This window comes from Populus euphratica, unplaced genomic scaffold (assembly GCF_000495115.2).
Source record: "Populus euphratica unplaced genomic scaffold, PopEup_1.0 scaffold95.1, whole genome shotgun sequence".
NCBI lineage: Eukaryota > Viridiplantae > Streptophyta > Magnoliopsida > Malpighiales > Salicaceae > Populus > Populus euphratica.
In genome coordinates, this window is record NW_011499885.1 from 1,469,198 (window position 1) to 1,481,939 (window position 12,742).

General features: G+C 29.8%; 1 pseudogene; it reads left to right on the forward strand.

The window, feature by feature from the left end:
- Window positions 1-1,266: 1,266 nt before the first annotated feature.
- On the forward strand, window positions 1,267-4,942 carry LOC105130220 (G-type lectin S-receptor-like serine/threonine-protein kinase At4g27290; annotated as a pseudogene).
- Window positions 4,943-12,742: the final 7,800 nt, after the last annotated feature.

A 12,742-nucleotide genomic window follows, 5' to 3' on the forward strand; every position in this document is an offset into this window, starting at 1 on the left:
ACAATTGATTTTTTAAAAAAAATTATTTTAGAAATATATTATAGTAAAATATTTTTTATTTTTGACATTAACATATTAAAATAATTTAATAATAAAAAATATAAAAAATATATTTTTTATTCAAAACTGCTTTTGAAACGGTAAAACAACCGGGCTCCTGGGATGAAAAGGAATCAAGATTTATTTCTCTTTTAAGCTAAATTGCTTACCCTAGTTATGAAAGGCTAAAAGAAGTGACAGTTAGACCTTCCTTTCGCAAACCCTGCTTTGAAGTCGATCTCTCTAATACATCTCAAGGAAACGCATACGCTGATACAAGCCCATCGTGGATCCATTTGATATGTAACTTGAATCTATGCTAAGCTAAGAAAATGATATAGATTAATACACAGTAAATTAATTTTGTAGGGACATTGAACATATACATATTATATATATCAAGAACCAGACTAGCAAGATTTGATGTCGATTTCAAAGGTGGGGGGCTGTCTTTTCAAACCGAGTAAAAAGTCTCAGACAGAGTAAACGGAAAGATCTTAACGCTGTTTCCTTCAGCTTTCTGTCAGTTTCTTCTAGATATAGTGGACACAACTATGCTGAACATTGCCTCCCTGCAGAATCGATGACTTTAATTGCATATGATAGAATGAACCATGGATGGTGAAAGAAAAAAAAAGAGAGAATACCATGGTTTCCATTTTTTCTTCTGGTATAGACTGCCAAAAATCTAAAAGAATCAAGTCCAACGAGAAAAGGATACCTTCCCTAGCTGACAAATTTTCCAGCCGAAATTTATTACTCTCAAAGTTTAGAAGAAAACAGGCCCGAGAAAGAAGTTCAGAAATATGTGTAGAATGCGATTGGTTGTAGTTGTCCGCATTGTCACGGGAATGGACAACGTAAATGTGCTGCCTATATATCCTCGAGGGAGTTGTTTACTACGATTGTTATGGTCCTGTTTTTAGTCATAGAGAATGACATATTATCAGTGCTGAAAATAGGAAGTCGAGAAATGAAAGCAATTCTTACAATTATATGGTTATAATTTAATGATTTAATTAGACAGATACGATGCAGCATGGTAGATTTTTAGTGCTTAAAAGTCCAAAAGTCCTCGGCACAACAGCAAATCACGATACTAATTCGTAGAATTCTCTCTTCACTATCAAATTTCCAAGTCATTGTAGTCAACAAATCAATCCAACTAGCGTTTACCTCAACAGTAGGACATTGCTCTCCAGTCAAACCAATTGCGATCTTAAATATGCAGCTTGTTGCAACTAGGCCAGCCACTTTAAGATTAGGAAGTGAGCTGCAGAAAAATAATGAGAGTACCAATGTATTACATTCCCATACTTCTCTTTTGCTCCTCTTTATTGCTGATTATACAAACAGCCACAGCTATTGACACCATAAACACAACTCAGTCCATTAGAGATGGCGATACCATAACTTCATCTGGTGGAAACTATGTGTTAGGGTTTTTCAGCCCGGGAAATTCCAAAAACCGGTTCTTGGGGATATGGTATGGCAAAATATCTGTCCTGACAGCTGTTTGGGTTGCCAACACAGAGGCTCCACTTAACGATTCATCGGGTGTTTTACGGCTCACAGACGAAGGAATTCTTGTCCTTCTCAATCGTAGAGGGAGTGTAATTTGGTCTTCAAAAACGTCAACACCAGCAAGGAACGCAGTTGCACAGCTTTTGGATTCAGGAAACCTTGTTGTGAAAGAGAAGGGTGATCATAACCCAGAAAATCTCTCATGGCAGAGTTTTGAACATCTCAGTGATACATTGTTGCCAGAAATGAAGCTAGGACGGAATAGAATAACGGGCATGGACTGGTACATTACTTCATGGAAGTCAACGGATGATCCTTCGAGAGGTAACGTCTCAGAAATCCTTGTTCCTTATGGATATCCGGAGATACTTGTGATGGAGAATTCAATTGTGAGGCATCGGTCAGGACCGTGGAACGGCCTGCGATTCAGTGGTACGCCTCAATTGAAACCAAATCCCATGTACACATTTGAATTTGTTTATAATGAGAAGGAGATATTCTACCGATATCATGTTCTTAATAGCTCAATGCTTACAAGGCTCGTGGTAACTCAAAATGGCGATATCCAGCGCTTTGCCTAGATTTCTCGGACACAAAGCTGGATAATTTATCTTACAGTGAATACTGATAATTGTGAACGTTATGCCCTATGTGGTGCAAATGGTATCTGTAGTATTGACAGCTCACCAGTGTGCACTTGTTTGAACGGATTTGTACCGAATGCTCAAAGCGAATGGGAGATGATGGACTGGTCAAGCGGTTGCCTTAGAAGGACTCCACTAAATTGTTCTGGAGATGGGTTTCGACAGCTCTCAGGTGTGAAGTTGCCTGAGACTAAAACATCATGGTTTAACAAGAGTATGAACCTCGAGGAATGCAGGAACACATGCTTGAAGAACTGCAGTTGTACAGCATTTTCAAATTTAGACATCAGGAATGGAGGAAGTGGGTGTTTGCTCTGGTTTGGTGACCTGATTGATATCAGAATTTTCGTTGACAATAAGCCAGACATTTATGTAAGGATGGCAGCTTCAGAACTAGGTATGTAAATCTAACAAAGATAGGAGATAAAATGCTAGAGAACGAGAATTTAAACTTCATTTTCAGCGTCACCATAAGCTGGTGAAAGTTTGCTGCCTGTAATAATGGCATTTCCTATTTTTTCTTTTAACTTACTTTTACTCTGCCTTGGTATAGATAATGGTGGCGCTGTGAAGATTAATGCTAAATCCAATGTGAAGAAGAGGATCATAGTAAGCACTGCGTTGTCTACAGGGATTCTATTCCTTTTCCTAGCCTTGTTCTGGTATATTTGGAAAAAGAAGCAGCAGAAAAAGGGTAAGTCCTTAAGATCATGAAATTTTCAGCACGTCGGATAGGTAGTTTAGTGTATTCCAATTTGACTTTAGTAATGTAAGGTACAGCCACGAATTGTTAAAGATCTCATTTAATTTGGTGTCTCAGAAATTTGTGTTACAAGAAAATAAAGATTCACTGTTTCCTATTTAATCATAGCAGTTCTGCTTGCAGGACAAGTCACAGGTATTGTTAAGAGAAGTTCAATTAACAATCCAGGAGAAGATCTTGATTTACCGTTGTTCTATTTGGATACCTTGACTCTTGCTACCAATAACTTTTCAGTTGACAACAAGCTTGGAGAAGGGGGTTTCGGACCAGTTTATAAGGTACTAATCATTAAACATTCAAGCAATTTCATGATACAACTCCTGGAACCATGTAGCTAAAACAATGACCATTACAAAGTGTTCTTTCACTGGGCAATGATCTATTTGCTTTTGGTATTGAGTGGTTATTTACAGGGGACTTTGAAAGATGGACAAGAAATAGCTGTGAAGAGGCTCTCTAAGAATTCAAGACAAGGACTTGATGAGTTCAAAAATGAAGTCAAATACATTGTGAAACTTCAGCACCGGAATCTGGTGAAGCTTCTAGGTTGCTGCATTGAAGGCGATGAGTATATGTTGATCTACGAGTTCCTGCCTAACAAAAGCTTGAATTTCTTTATTTTCGGTTAGGATCTCTCTAAAAAAACGCAGAAATTTACAAAACGTTAATTATCATTACCTTTATTCTTGTTCTTTCATAAACTTCATGTATCTGATGAGAACCAGAAAGAGCTGACTTGGGCAAAAAATTGGGCAGATGAAACACACAGCTTGAAACTAGATTGGCCTGAGCGCTACAACATCATCAACGGGATTGCTCGTGGACTCCTTTATCTTCACCAAGATTCAAGACTAAGAGTAATTCATAGAGATCTAAAAGCAAGCAATGTTTTATTGGATTACGAAATGAACCCAAAAATCTCAGACTTTGGCCTGGCTAGAAGTCTTGGAGGAAATGAAACCGAAGCCAATACAAATAAAGTGGTTGGAACATAGTAAGTGTTTCCAGATACTTATTTTGTTCACTCCAACTGACAGCAACATCGACCTAACATCTTAATTATGGATACTTCCAGTGGCTATATATCCCCTGAATATGCAATTGATGGACTCTACTCGCCAAAATCCGACGTCTTCAGCTTTGGAGTGCTGGTGCTAGAGATATTGAGTGGGAACAGGAATCGAGGATTCTGTCATCCTGACCACAACCTCAACCTTCTGGGGCACGTAAGTGAAAAAACTGCATCATTTCATAATCTTAAATACCGATCTCATTCTAACAACATGGTTTCATTGTATCAGGCTTGGAAGCTGTTTACTGAAGGCAGGCCTTTGGAACTGGTTTTGGAATCAATAGTTGAAACTTGCAATTTATCTGAAGCGCTCCGTTTGATTCACGTGGGTTTATTATGCGTGCAAGAAAATCCAGAAGACAGGCCAACCATGTCATATGTGGTTTTGATGTTGGGTAATGAAGATGCCTTGCCTCGGCCTAAACAACCTGGTTTTTACACTGAAAGGGATTTGATTGAAGCAGCTTATACATCAAATTCAAGCCAGAGCAAACCATATTCGTCTAATGAATGCTCGATTTCGATGATAGAGGCAAGATAAATTGCTTTTGGTGCTGCTGTTTTGTGTGGTCATGAAGGTCTTGATCCGTTATTTCTAGAAGCTATAGCGACTTCCAAGTCCTCAGTATGTTTGTCGTAGTACCGTTATAAATCTATTTCAGGGAATGACAGTCTGATAATCTTGTCATGGTAAGCGTACTCAGTTGCGCATTTCCAGGAATGTCTTCCACTACACTAAGCTTTGTGTAGTTTAAGGAGACGAGGTAAGAAACACTACTACTAGGTATAGGCATGATAGTAGAAGTAAGTTGACAAAAGGCTTCTGTATTTTAGTATGTTTTTCCCAATAATAAAAGGAACACATGGTATGTGAAGAAGCGAAGGGCACCATGTTGGGCATATATAGTAGCCATGCCTTTTGTTGCCTGCCTTGTTCCCATGAGGAGAGAAGCATAATGATCTCCTGGTATTCACTTGTTGAGGACCTTTGTCGCACAGTTGCAGACAGAATAGGGATGTGTGTGTGTGTGTGTGTGTCTGTGTGGCGAAGAAAATGGCCCAAGTGAAACAACCATTTAACAACTGGAGCCCGAGTGCTTGGTGAACTGGATCTCGTAATTTTCTCCGAAAGATTCCCAAATGAACCGAGCCTACTACGGCCACTGCAATTGGGACAGTGCTAAATGGCTCCCAACAGCATAAACATAGTTCCAATCGTCGTGTATAGACTGAAAAATGGAGAAAAAGCCTGCTTAAGCATGGTGACCGTCCCGCGCACAGGTTCCTTGTTCAACGAAGACAAACCGACCAGCTATTTGCACTGAATAAATCTTTGGGCAAGTCTCAATTTGCATTAATTAGGTTTAGGTATTTTCTCCCTTCCAAATCTTTCTATTTCAGTAAACTTGATTTCATAATTAAAAAAAAAAAACTAAGGCTCAGTGCTTTACTCTAAGCCAAGACTCTGGATTTCTATAATGTAATTACTTTTTTTTTCCTCCATGTAAAAAAAGTGTAAATTTATGGGTTTTTTTAGTTCATTCATCATTTTTAAATTAATCAAGGTTAAATAATTTTTTTCACTTTTTAGTAAAGTAAAAAAATCAATGACTCTTAAAAAGTTAAAAAAAATATATATATAATTAGCCCAGTATATAAGAACTTCTTGGTCTTTTCATATTTTCCAAAATAATTAAACAACTAAATTAATTTTAAAAATAAAAATTATTAAACTTACTTTCAAGTGCCTTTTTTATCTTTTCACTATAATTATTTTGTTATAAATATTATTAAAATAAATAGTTGATGCTTGCGTTAGCATATAAGTTGTTATTGTCCCTTTTAGATAGCACAGACAACATCACCAAGTAGCTAAACACTGGCTTTCAGGATGATGTTGAAATCTTCTTAATATCCTCTACATGATTAGGTGGTGCATGTAGTCGATATACCATTAATTTTGTATTGGTAGCCTTTTTTTCCTTTTCTTTTTTCTTTTTGATTTTCATCTCAAACCCTTTAATTTTTCAAAGTAATCTCTCAAATTATTTTTTTTCAGATTTAATTCATTTTTTTATTATTTATTTTATTTGAAAATATTTATAAAATTAAAATTATTTTTCAATTTTATCCTTTAATTTTTTTCATTTACAATATCTGGTCTTTATTCTTTTGATCGTTATTTCTTATATTATTTTCTTGATTTATTTTATTTTTCAATTATATATCTTTTATTTTATTTCAATGAATTTTTATAATAGAATTGATCCTTATTCCATTGATTGCTATTTTTTTAATCATTTTATTGATTTATTTTGTTTTTCAATTTCATCACTTATTGTTTTATATCATTTAATTTTTATACTAAATTTGGTTTTTTTTTTATTGTTATTTATTTTGTTTTTAAATTTTGGATGATTGAGAACTTTTTTTTGGTTTTTTTTAGATTTTTCTTTTATAGTGTTACTCAATTTCATAGTCTTGATAACAAATTCTGAAGATTAACCTAGTTTTACTTTTTTCTTTTTTTTTTCTTTTTCAAATTGATTTTTTTTAGTCAAATTCATCATTTGACATTAGATTATTAGGCCTTCAACTCAGTGAGTTTTGTCACTTTTATTTATATATGGTTATCCTAATCTCATATCCCAAGTCATGGGTTAGTCGAGTTGATTTTTTTTTTACTTTTTTTATTGATTTTTTTCAAATTTTCCTTTTATTATTTTATTTGGTTGAGAGTTGACTTCTATTTTTTTATTCAATATATTTTGTATCAGGTTATCATGTCCTCACAAGCGAGCCATGAATTGCATGCTAATTAGAGTTAGGTTTTTTTTGTCTGTTTTTAATTTTTTTCAATTCATCATTCAACATTTGATCTACTATCTTATAATTGAGCTTTATTTTTTTTTTTATCTGATTATCACATTCTTATTAAATATTTACTTTATTATCAAATAAGATCATTGATACTTTTTAAGAATATTTAAAAAATATTTTTTTTGTAAAATTGATAAGCATTATACAATTTCTAATCGAATTATCATAGAAATATAACATTTTTTTATATAATGTGAACAATGAAATTAATTTTTCAAATTTGTATTTGTAAATTAAAGCAATATATGAAAATAAAAAACAACTCATTGAATCATCATACATGTGTTCATATTATATTACCTCAATTTTTCTTTTCATTGTATTATAATATAAAACTAGAGGCTAAAATGTTGAACTATATTTACAATATAGTAAAATGGATGATGTCATTCTATGCCACTTATTAAGTATTATTCTAAAAGATGGGGATTTTTTATTATGCAAGGCACTACACTTTATATTCCTTTTATATATTATTGAATGAGTTGTGTAAAATTTTATATTTTTTCAATTTGATTCTTAAATATTTTTGGGTGATTTAATCCTGATTAAAGACCTATTGATTTAGATTTTTTATGAAAAAGATGAAATTAAAAAAAGAATAATCAAAATAAAAAAAGGTGTCAAACATACATGGCATTCCATAAATGGCTCAAAAGACATACTTTGGTTATTGAACTTTAAAAATCACACAAAGTATACAATTTCAGTACCTTAACATTCTTCTAGTTCAATTTTAATATAAAAGTTTATTTTTATTATTTTTAGTTCATAGTTGAGAGAGGAAATACAGAGGTCATCAGATTCCTACAATAGAGAAAAAAACATATCATTAACATCATTTTAGGCCACTGAAACGAATGATATTTATGTCATATTATTCCATTTGATAAAGGGAGTTCATATTAGATAATTTTTTTTACCTTTAAAGTTAATGAAAAAACAAATCTAAACTTAGGTTGATTTTTGAATTCTAATTGATTTTAGTTTTTAAGGTGGTTTTTTTAGGCCATGAATAGATTTATCAATGTTATACAATGTTTGATAGGTGTTATGAGTAAACAAGAGGTTCAAAAATAGATTTTTGAGTAACAAAACATAAACCCTAATTTTTTGGGCACCACAGTGCCCAAAATCATGGTAAATCAGACAACACGTCATCTTAATTGTTTTCTTCAAAACAAATTGGGTGGATGACTCATTAGCTTCAGCTAAAAAAAAAACTCACTCACGTGGGCCTGCCCGTGCACGGGCCTTGACAAAAAAAGGCGGGCAGACAAGCTCGCCTGGATTGACAGGCCTATCTACGCCTAATCTACGCTTCTTTAAAAAAAAAATTATTTTTTTATTTTTTATTTATATTTAAATTAGTACCCCTTCTCTTTTTTATTTTGTTTGGAAAGTCTCTTTTAAATTATGATTATTTTTTAAAGTTATACAATTAAATTTGAAGAGTTTTAATGATTCATATATAATTTATTTTTATCTTTTATATGGATGAAGTTTATTTTTTATAATAAAAAAATTATTTTCAGATAATACTTCTAATATATGTAGCCTAGTATGATGTTTTTTTTTTCCTTTTATTTGTTCAATTAATTTAATTTGTATCTCTATTTCTATTATTATTTTCTTAAATAAAAATTATTTTAATAAAAAATTTAACACACAAAACCAAGTAAATATCTCGTATTTCAAGATTATTTATTGATTTATATTTGTCTCTTAATTTTTCAAATTTTATTTTAAGTATCATTAATGACTTTTATTTATTCGCATGTATAGTTTTTTATTTACTTGATTATATGTTTACATAAAATTTTTTATTTGAAATTAAATTTTTTAAACTATAAAAATACATTGAAAAAACTTGCATATGTAATAGTTTTATAAAAAGTAAAAATATTTAAGTTATAATAGAGTACAATGCAAGTCACATTTTTTTTTTGATTTACGTGGGATATCCGGGCCAGCTTGCGCGTACCACGACTAATCCCCACGATCTATTGAATACCTTGCAAACCCAGTAGACATGTAAGACACTGCGAGGATAACAGACGTACATGTCATGACTTGAATCTAAATGCAGTGGGAGTGCATGACAAGTCTTTTTCACCGTTAGGCATGAAGTTGAAATATATATATATAGTTGAAGTTCTCAAATCATTACATTCATCGGCAAGGTTATCAAAGTTTGAATGACGATAGCATTGCATGGCTGGCCAATAACAAAGAACAAGATTCTAATCGTAGTTAACTCCCAGTCTAATAGAGTTAATTAAAATGAAAATGATAAAATATCATTTAATCTGTACCAATGGATGTAGAGAAGAAACTACAAAAAGTAAACAGTGGGACGTAACAAGTTCTTAGTTTTTAGGCAGTATGGAATTCTGAAGATGATTAGACTTCTTGCCCGGAATCCAGGCAAATCTAACCTTTTCTTTTCTTTTCTTTTCATTTTATAAAAAAACTAAGGGTTCAACCCGTCGTGCTTGCTAAGGTAGCCCGTGCATGGACCCGGACAAAACACGTTAAACCAGTAGCATTTCGTTTTTTTTTTAATTATTATTATTGTTATTATTTTAAATTAATGATTTTTTTATTATTTGTTCTCTAAATTTTTTAAATTTATATTTAAATTAGTATCTTTTATTTTATTTTTTTACCAGAATCTGAGCAAATTTTATTTTTTAAACAATTTCACAGAGTATGGAATTCTGAAGATGATTAGACTTCTTGCCCGGAATCCAGGCAAATCTAACCTTTTCTTTTCTTTTCTTTTTTTTTTTTTTTAAAAAAAACTAAGAGTTCAACCCGTCGTGCATGGACCCGGACAAAACACGTTAAACCAGTAGCATTTCGTTTTTTTTTAATTATTATTATTGTTATTATTTTTAATTAATGATTTTTTTATGATTTTTTCTTTAAACTTTTTTAATTTATATTTAAATTAGTATCCTTTATTTTATTTTTTAACCAGAATCTGAGCAAATTTTGTTTTTTAAACAATTTCGAATGGATAACACAGTTACAAACAAAAAAATAAAAATATAGATCCTGGACAAAATAAATCAGGCCCGCATAAATTATGACAAAATATTTTTTGAATTTTATTTTTAAATATAATTTTTATTTATTTTTTTATTTACAGACATAGTTTTTAATTTATTTAATTGTAATATACATAATTTTTTTTATTTAAACTTAGATTTTCTAAATTATAGAAATACATTGAAAAACATAATATATATAATTTTTTTTATAAAAAATTGAAATATATATCCTGCTAGAACGCAAATTACATAACTAGTTATAATTAAAAGTTGTATTGAAATGAACATATATATATATATATATAAGATTGTGTGTTATATAATTAATATAATAAAATCTTACTAAATTATCATTAGATAGTTTTGAAATGTCATTTAAAAAAAATAGTTTTTCATATTTAAAGAAAGATGTATAATTTTCTGCAGTGAAAGAAAACAAATACATGAACCACTCACATAACAGCTGAAAATGACTAGTTATTATTAAAAGTTAAAAGTGTTTTTTTTTTTTTACAATTAAAAGTTAAAAGTTGATATAACATACTTGAAGACAAAGATTTTTTAAAACAATTATTTAACAGTTTACTTGCTACGGGTCATGCAAGTCGTAGAATTTTCCTGGCTGAGAATGGAAAGAGAGGTTGTGAGATTCTGGTGGAGTGGAAAGAAAAATTGTTGAAATTAATTTATATTATTGAAATAAATAATATTTATTTTAAATGATTTTATTCAGAGTTTATATTAAAAGTTTTTTATTTTTAAATTTCATTTGAATACGACACTAAGTTTGGATTGATTTTAATTTTGGAGTCGGGTCTTTAAATTTTTTAAAATTATATATAGATTTATCATAATTTTTATTATGTTTTATAGGTATTTTGAATTAAAATAGATTAAGAAACAATTATTTAGTTAACCATATATGAACCTCAATTTTTTAATCACTATAATAAGTGGGATTTAAGTAAATTTAATTTTTTTTAAAAAAAACTAAGAGCCCAATTAAATGTGCCTACAAGGATATGCATAGATATGCATTAGCCATGAAAAAATGAGCAAGGCAAGCTAGTCTAACTTGTTAAGTTAAACAATTCTTGATTGTTTTTTAAATAATTATTATTTTATGGTTTTTTTTTTATTTTTTAAATTTAAATTTAAATTAATTTTTCTTCTTTCTTTTTTCTTTTATTTTTATACCAAAATATAGACAAATTTGTTTTTTAAAATATGAGGCGGAGGATAATATTATCCATCTTAATTGCAAATAAAAAAAATTTAAAGGCTCAATTTGGAGACCAACGCATAGACCATGACAAAATGAGCCAGGCTCGTTTTGATAAAATATTTTTTTATTTTTTAAATTTTATTTTAAATTATCATTTATTTATTTATTTACATAGTTTTTTAAATTTAATTATATATATGTATAAATTTTTTTATTTAAAATTAGATTTTCTAAACTATAGAAATACATTGAAAAACCCTATATATACAATCTTTTTTATAAAAAATAAAAATATATGTCACATGTCTAGTTATATATATATATATATATTTAAAAGATTGTGTGATATACAATTAATATAATAAAATCTTACTAAATTATCATTACAATAGTTTTGAAATATAATTTAATTTGACTTCCTTCGTTCTTTACCAATAGAAGCAGAGAAGAAACTACGAAAAGTAAACAGAGGGACGAGGCAAGTTCTTAGTTTTTAGGCAGCGTGGAATGGTGAAGATGGTTAGACTATTCAACGGTGCACGGCAATGTGTTTCCATATTGGTTCTTGACAACAATAAAGCTGTGGTCAGGATTCGAGTCCACTACTGGACTGTAGCATTAAACCAGTTGTGCTAAGAAAATTGAGAATGAGAAGCCGCTGCCCACTAACGATAGAATACGTTAATTATTATTTTTTAACATCAAAACAATATAAAAATATAAAAATATTTTTTAAATATTTTAAAAATACTAAAATATTCCTCTCAATCACCTGTCAAATTGAAAATTCATGTGAAATTTTTTTAATTTTTTAAAAGTTTAATTCAACTAATTAAATTTTAAATTTACAAATTACCAGTTTAAATTTTATAAATTTCAGAGTAACTAAAAACTTATATATTTATTAATTTTAAAATTTATAAAATTAATTAAGATGTATGTAAATTCATCTAAACGTACAATAATGAAAAAAATAAAATTTCGGTGGAAGTTTACATAAATGTTATTTCAATACTTTTAAAATGTTGTTTCAAAACTTTTGACTTTGAAACTATCACCCTCATTTTTTTCAAGCTTATGATTTAGGGTCTCTTTGGTATTGGAATATTTATGGTAGTTTAAAATGTATTTTTATTTAAAAATATATTAAAATAATATTTTTTTTATTTTTAAAAAATTATTTTTAATATCTATATTTAAAAAAATTAAAAATATCTTTTAAAATTTAAAATTATAAAAAAAACACATGTCAACCATATTTCTAACACCATGCCACATTTCCAAATAATCACTTAATATTTCAACTCTGTTATTCATCATTCAATGGATGGAGGTCAGTTTTGATGACAGTGAGAGAAAAGTGATGAAAATTCACAAGAGAAAAGTGAAATTCACAGTAATTTCTATTTATTAAAGGTGAAATAATTATTTATTATTAAAAATTAAAGTAATTATTTTTTTATATGTTGTCAACTGTACAGAAATAGAATAAAATAAATATATTACTGCCCCTCTTGCAGGCTGATTGTGTTGTGTTAA